Source organism: Vicia villosa, unplaced genomic scaffold (assembly GCF_029867415.1).
Source record: "Vicia villosa cultivar HV-30 ecotype Madison, WI unplaced genomic scaffold, Vvil1.0 scaffold7, whole genome shotgun sequence".
Classification (NCBI taxonomy): Eukaryota; Viridiplantae; Streptophyta; class Magnoliopsida; order Fabales; family Fabaceae; genus Vicia; species Vicia villosa.
The window spans coordinates 643593-650575 of record NW_026706810.1 but is presented as its reverse complement, the minus strand read 5'-3'; the positions used below and the strand labels follow the sequence as shown (position 1 = coordinate 650575).

At 34.0% G+C, this 6983-nt stretch overlaps 1 long non-coding RNA gene across 1 annotated transcript; it reads left to right on the top strand.

Annotated features, from left to right (window-relative positions):
• Positions 1-6293: 6293 nt before the first annotated feature.
• LOC131643068 (uncharacterized) lies at positions 6294-6753 on the top strand. The gene is made up of 3 exons (XR_009296129.1): positions 6294-6476; positions 6563-6614; positions 6699-6753. It is a non-coding gene; the product is annotated as an uncharacterized LOC131643068 (long non-coding RNA).
• Positions 6754-6983: the final 230 nt, after the last annotated feature.

Sequence of the window (6983 nt, the reverse complement as noted above, 5' to 3'; positions counted from 1 at the left end):
GTATTTCGGGTAAATATTTTCTAATATATCGTATCCACAGAGACTGAGTAATATTGCTGCCGTTCTATAGTTGGATTATAATGAGTTAGCGAATAGTAGTGGTTTTGATTGTTTGTTCTCAAATTTCATATAACTGAATAATAATTGACTGATAAAAAGCTTAAAGACGAATAACTATGGTGAATGAATATGTTGAGTTCTAGGGTTCATCAACCTATTCACATACAATAATCAATTAATCCACAAGTGAACATTATTTAAGTTATCATCTTCATTCATCCTCAAAACTTATATTATGTCTAATGATCAATCTAGAACCACCTCTACCGGTATGATATTCGATCTCTCAGAATAACTATAAAGATAAAGGGAATTAACCGCGATGATTTATGAAAACTTCTTCAAAACCTCATCTCTGAGTATTCATCAACAAGTCAATGTAAAAACCTAAGGCGAAAATATAAACCCTATCTCTCGATTGATAGTTCAACAATGATATAAAATAAAAGCAAGGTTTTTCATTGATAATAAAGCTTAAACAATTATTCACATGAATTAATCAAAGTAATTGTATCTTCATAGGTTAACTACTACCTTAAACTCAACACAATGGGGTTTAGCTCTCCATAGTCATGAAGAACACACAAGATTTCATGGAAGGATTCATTTTCATCAAGGGAATATCTTCAATTGATGTTGAATTCTCCGTCGGAAGTTGTTTTCTGCTCTAGAATAGGATTGCTCTCTGAAATTCGTTCACCAAGGATTCCCTCTTATGAGGATTAGGGCTTCTATTTATAACAATTTATCCTTGTAACGCAACCATCGCGCCTCGACACGTATTGGCGCGGCGCGAACCCAAGTCAGAAGGATGGCGCGTCTCGCTCCTTATTGGCGCGGCTCGGCCTTTGTTTCACCTTCCTTCTTTGTGATTCTTCCTCTCTAGCAGCTCTACACCTGCGTGTTTCTTCGTCTTTACGTCTAAACTTCAATATCTGCACAAATAACACCCAAAGCGATGCAAGTTGTTCTACAATTAGCATCGAACCTCTAAAGTTCAATTCTAACTATAAAATCCTTAAAAAGCACAAGATATGTTCACTTCTAGCTCAAAAGGTAGTTAATTTGACAAATGAAAACACTACTAATTCACTCTTAACAGTTAGAACATAGTTTGGTTCTAATCATATTTTAGTGTTTTGATGATAACAAGCAAATAAATTTTGTATAAGCAAACATGGTACTCTAATTATATATTTCTGATTTCAGAAGATGTGCCAGTACAAGCACAATCAAAACTTGGCAAATACGGAAAACTGGATAAATGCAAGAGATACTCAAGTCTTAAGGCAACTTCTGATACTGCATCAAACGACTGCGAACACATCTATAACAGAAGCTGAAATGCAAGGTTGATTCAAAATAATGGTGTTAAAGACATAATCATTAGTAAAACGGCTGCAACACTCCACAAGCGCAATTCCCAATGTTGATTGAAGAAGCTCTCCACATGCAAAATCCTTGGAGAAAACAAAAGCTAAGATAACACGCCAACCATTTAATGTTGCGTACAAGAGTTAAAGTTAACGGGCAAAAATCTAGAAGCTATATATTCATGATCTCTTGAATCAAACAAGAACCATCGCATGAGAACATCATTACTCTGAAAATTCATCAAGTGTGAAGAAAACTTTCTGAAGCAAAAGCTCTCATATTCATATTCCGAGTTCATAAATTTTTACTTAATCTTAGTGAAATATCACAGTGGTGATTACAGCTTTTTAGAAGCAATCTTATACACTGTCATCAGAAGTTACGAAGTAACTGAGTTCTTGAGAGACCGGTTGGGTTAGAGGTCTTAAGAAGTCTAGGACTAGTTGAGTCTTAGAAGTTAGTTAGTCACAAACAATTGGTTTGTGCAGGATTGTTAGTCACCAGCAATTTGGCTCGTGCACTGTATTGTGAGTCACGACGGATGATCGTGCAAGTGTAATCAGGTTTTGGTTATAGTGGATTAAGTCCTCGTTGAGAGAGGCAAATCACCTTGTTGAGGGTGGACTGGAGGTAGCCTTATTGAGAAGGTGAACCAGGATAAAAATAACCGTGTTCCATCTATCTTTCAACCAAAAAGTTTCACTTATTCAACCCCCACTTCCAAGTGTTTTCTCAACCTTCCCACAGGCCGAGAGGTTTACCTTGACAAACCCTAATAACTACATCGTTATATGCTTAGTGGTTGTCTTATTTTTTTAGGTTACAAAGTCTTCCATTTATAAGCTATACCCAACTGGATTTGGGTCTTCAATCACAACAAACTTGTTGTTCCAATATAGCAGTAACTTCTGCTACAATCAAGGTCTTCAATATGTTTAGTTTCCACGAGTATCTCTATAATTAGAAACTATATAATCTTAAATGTTCTGATTTGATTCTTCTGAATGATTCTCCAAATCTTCATATTGATTCTTCAGACCTATCATATGATATATCACGCCCTTATTTAATTTGCACAATATCCCTGAATATTCTGCAATCTTCTGTTGTAATTAAATCACACAGATTTAATTCTTCACTTCAGCTCGGCATGATATCGTAACATCCCATGTGACATGTTATTCCAGATGTTGAATTGCTCCAACATAACATGTTCTATCATTCTAGTGAGACTCTTTGTTATACATGTTGTTCTTATATATTTATACATACTGATCCTATTATTTGTTTTACAAAAATTTAGCCAACTCTAAAACCAGAGAACTAACATAATATAAGAAGACTATTTTTTTTATAAAAAAGTTAGAGAATAATAAAAGTAATAATATTTAAATAATTTATAATTTATTAACAGATACAGATATTTATAAGCACGAGTATTATTAAACCCAAATTCATATTCATTAACAAACAAATATTTAAATATTATTTATTTTATAAGTGGATATCCATTAAACTACCTATTCATCCGTGACCATTTTTTTTTTACATTTTTAGATAGAGATGTTAGTTTAAATCTGCGATATCCCTCTTATTTGTAAGAGGTGAAATTATAGTAATTTATCAATCAAATAAACAAAATTATGGTAAATAATTAATTTTTTTACTCAAATATATTGTTAAATTAATATGTTAAAAGATAAGAGTATACAAATTTTTTATGTATACATTATTAATCTATAATATAAGAAAGGAAATTGTTCTGGAAAACACCCAAATACCCTTTCTTCTAATTTTGCCACCTCTCCAAAATGGGGGCAATTTTGGTCATAAATTTACTTTTTTTCAACTAATGATGTCATATAATTGACTTCCAACTGTATAGTTGTTGCTTTTTGTCTTTGATAATTAACTTGGAGTTAATTGATGATGTCATTTTGCGTTGTTTGGTTACATACAAACTAATGTAGCTACTTTAATTCAAATTTCTCTGAAATCATCACTCTCTATGGTCCTTTTTCACGTGTTTCTTCCTCTTCAGTACTGTCTTCTTTCTCTTTCTGTATCTCACCACCATCCTCTTATCTCTCATTCATTTCTCTTCTCTCTATTCCTTCTCTTTCTCTTTCTGTTTGTCATCCTTCTCTAACATATGATTTTTGCCCTAATACCAACAATTTTCAGTTTCAAATATGTGATATTTGATATACCCTAATCCCAATATTTTTTCAGTTACAAATCTGTGATATTTGATTTGTGTGGGTGCGATTTTTGGTTTCAGGTGTGTTTCGACGGTTGAAAGCAAGCATATGTGTGGCGACCATGGTTTTAGGTGTGTTCTTACCGTGGAAACAGGCTTGAGACGGTTGTGATGGTGGTGGTTGAAACGGGATAGCAACGATATGATTGGAGTTGGCGGTTTCCGTCGACAAGTGTGGTGCGTATACACGGACCAACTTCTTTTGACTACTTCTGTAATATTAGTGAATCTTACTGAGATTTCCTATTTAAACTTTCAGGTTCTCTAGCAGATAAATGTGAAAAGCTTTATGGTGAAGTGAAATGGACGGGGGAAATCACTGTTTGAAAGGTTTATAAAGGTTTATAATTGGTTATCTGTTTAAATTTAGGGTTTTCAGTTTGTGATTAGGGTTTTTGTGTTTAATGTGATAATTTTGTGATAATCACAATACTAATATGTGACTTTAGATGCAACAGTTATGTTAGCTTTCATAAGTTGGTCTTTATGCTGTTAAACAGTTTGAGTCCGATTCTTTATAAAGCTTTGATGATTTAAGCACGTCAATCACTGTTTGCATTATTTCAGGTTTAGCAATCCAGTTGAATCCGATTGAACAAGGCAAGATGGACAGTGGAAGCTGCAACCAACCACATTTTGTTGTGAGTACAAAGGATGTTAAATTTGTTTTGCTCTTATATTCTTACATCATGGATGTGAAAGGTAATGTTTTGAGTTTTCCTAAATTGGGGTGCAGCAGCAACATGTTTGCTTAGTTATTCCAAAAAATAGAAAGTTATTGTCATTGTATGTTTCAGTTTTGTTCTTACTGCAACTGGGTCAGAGGCTAACTAAGAATTATCTTGATTAATAGATTATCGATAAGTCCTTCAGCTTTCTCACTACTGTTAAAGTTGTTTAACATTCTATAAAGGCAACACATGTTGAATCTAAAAGTAATGAAAGACTAATTTGAATGAGGCGGGGAATGTTTTTGTATGTCTTTATAATATTCAATTTTAATGTATTTTTAATGTATTTTGAGTTTGTCTATGGACTGGTATGAGTTTTTTGAGTTGCTAAATGCTGTCAAATATTTTGGTATCTTTCGCGAGTTATTGAAAACTACCAATATTGAGTTGGATAACTTGAATGTGTGGATGATGCCATTGGTTTTGCATAAAAAATTCCAGCATTGTGTAATGATAGTCCTGCAAATGAATATTTGAGAAAGAACACTATGGATGATATTGAATCCTTCTTACAGGGGCTTTTGACAACTTTTGACTATTTGAAGTGTGTTAAGGTATGACTCAAACAACTATCGTGATTCTTCTTATTATTTAGAATTTCTTGAACTAATTTGGTATAACTCGATTTTTTTTCATTATTTCTCTGAATTAAGTTATCCCCATCTTATTTCCTTACATATTTGTTACTGTTTTACTGTTTTATTTCCCTAATTCACACCATTGTCAACCAAACCCATTTTGGGTTTCTTTCCCTTTTACGCATATCATCCAAAAGGTGGCACCTTTAGCAACCTAGAAGAGTGTTTTCAATGAAAACCAACCAGGGTGTTGTTATTACTTGGAAAACGGATGGAATGTGAGTGGCTTTATTAAGCGAAATGGCTAACGCCGAGGTCGAGATTAATCCTTTTGTGTTTGCATTGGCTTTCAACCCAACTTTTGTTTTTGGTTTCTATGTGATACATATTGTGTTTTCAGCTTTAATATGGTTTACTTTTAAGTATCTTTAACTACATATGTTATTTTTGTAGATCTCATTGGGGTCGTCGATGAAGTTGGATACATGCTAACCCATATGGGGGGAAAGAAGGCGCAGGTGAATCTGGTGTTGAGGGATTTGTGGTATGTTACTCTTAAATTGTCTGTTGTTTGGTGGTTATACACACATCACATAATTAACCAATCTATCTCTCTTTTAGGGACAATACGTTGAATTGTACATTATGGAAAAGCTATGCACAACAGTAATTTGAATTCAAACAAAATCTACTTGATCCGTCAGCCCCTATCGTTATATTCTTACAGTATGCTAAAGTCAAGGAAGAAGGTCATTCACGCTTTATGTAATAGTGGACTTTATTTTGTTTCATAACAATACACAACACTTCTTTCATGGTTTCATACCTTTAATATTCAAATCTGTTTGCAGGGAAAGACCCCCCTCGCTGTTACAAATACCTACTACATAACCAAATTACATATTAACGAGGATATCCTAGAGATAACAGCTTTTCGTCAACGGTACCGTAAAATTTACTCTATTGATTGATGCTTTGAGCTAGCGGTGCTAAACTAAAAAAAACTCTTTGTAACAATACTGTTATCATGTTGGGAGTTCTCATATTCTTAAAGATATTCTGTCAATAAAAGGGGGAATTATTATTACAAGTGTATGACTGTTGGTTACTTCTTTTCTGCAGGATGATATTTTGCCTTTTGTAGCTTCTATTTTTTTGAGAAGGCTGTTGCTTCCAGTGGTTCATCATAATGCTGCTTTGCTTGCAACTCTGGCTAACTATAACAGGCATTTGAGTGAATCGAGTTACAAACATGTTGCCTTTTGTTTTATATGGTAGATAATTGAGATGTAAAATTTGCTAAAGTTCTCGAAAAGATGGGAGCTAAAGTTACAAGGACATAAAACAGTGTCACAGTTACCGGGCCTCCACGAGATTCCTCCGGTCGGAAAGTGTTGCAAGGAATTGATGTCAACATGAACAAGATGCCAGATGTTGCACTATTTGCTAATGGTCCTACTACTATTGGAGCCGGTACGGTTTATCTGTTTGTCAAACTATTTATCGAACTTGTTTTTCGCATATAAACTCATTTATTCTGTATTCCCTCTATTTTTCAGTGGCAAGTTGGAGAGTTAAAGAAACAGAAAGAATGATAGCAATCTGCGAAAGGTAAATCTTTAATCTCACGCTGCCGCTGATGCTTCCTTTGTAGTTTCAAACTCACTGATTTACTTACGTTTGCTGATATTTCAGCTCGGAGCAACAGTTGAAGAAGGTCCTGCTTCTGCTGCATTTGTAGACTTTTCTGTTGAGGTTCTATTTGATCGTTTGTTGTTGGTCTTACATGTTTTAAGTTGGCTTAGGTCGAAACTTGGTTCAAAGTTTATCAATGAACCTACAAAGAAATTTTCTGCAATTTAGAATGTTTGTTGTATATAAAGAGATGAATGTTTTTACTCACCAATTGGTTTGAGTAATATATGTTAAAGTGGTATGTAGCTGTATCATGCACACTTGTGTGCAAACTGTCTATGCATC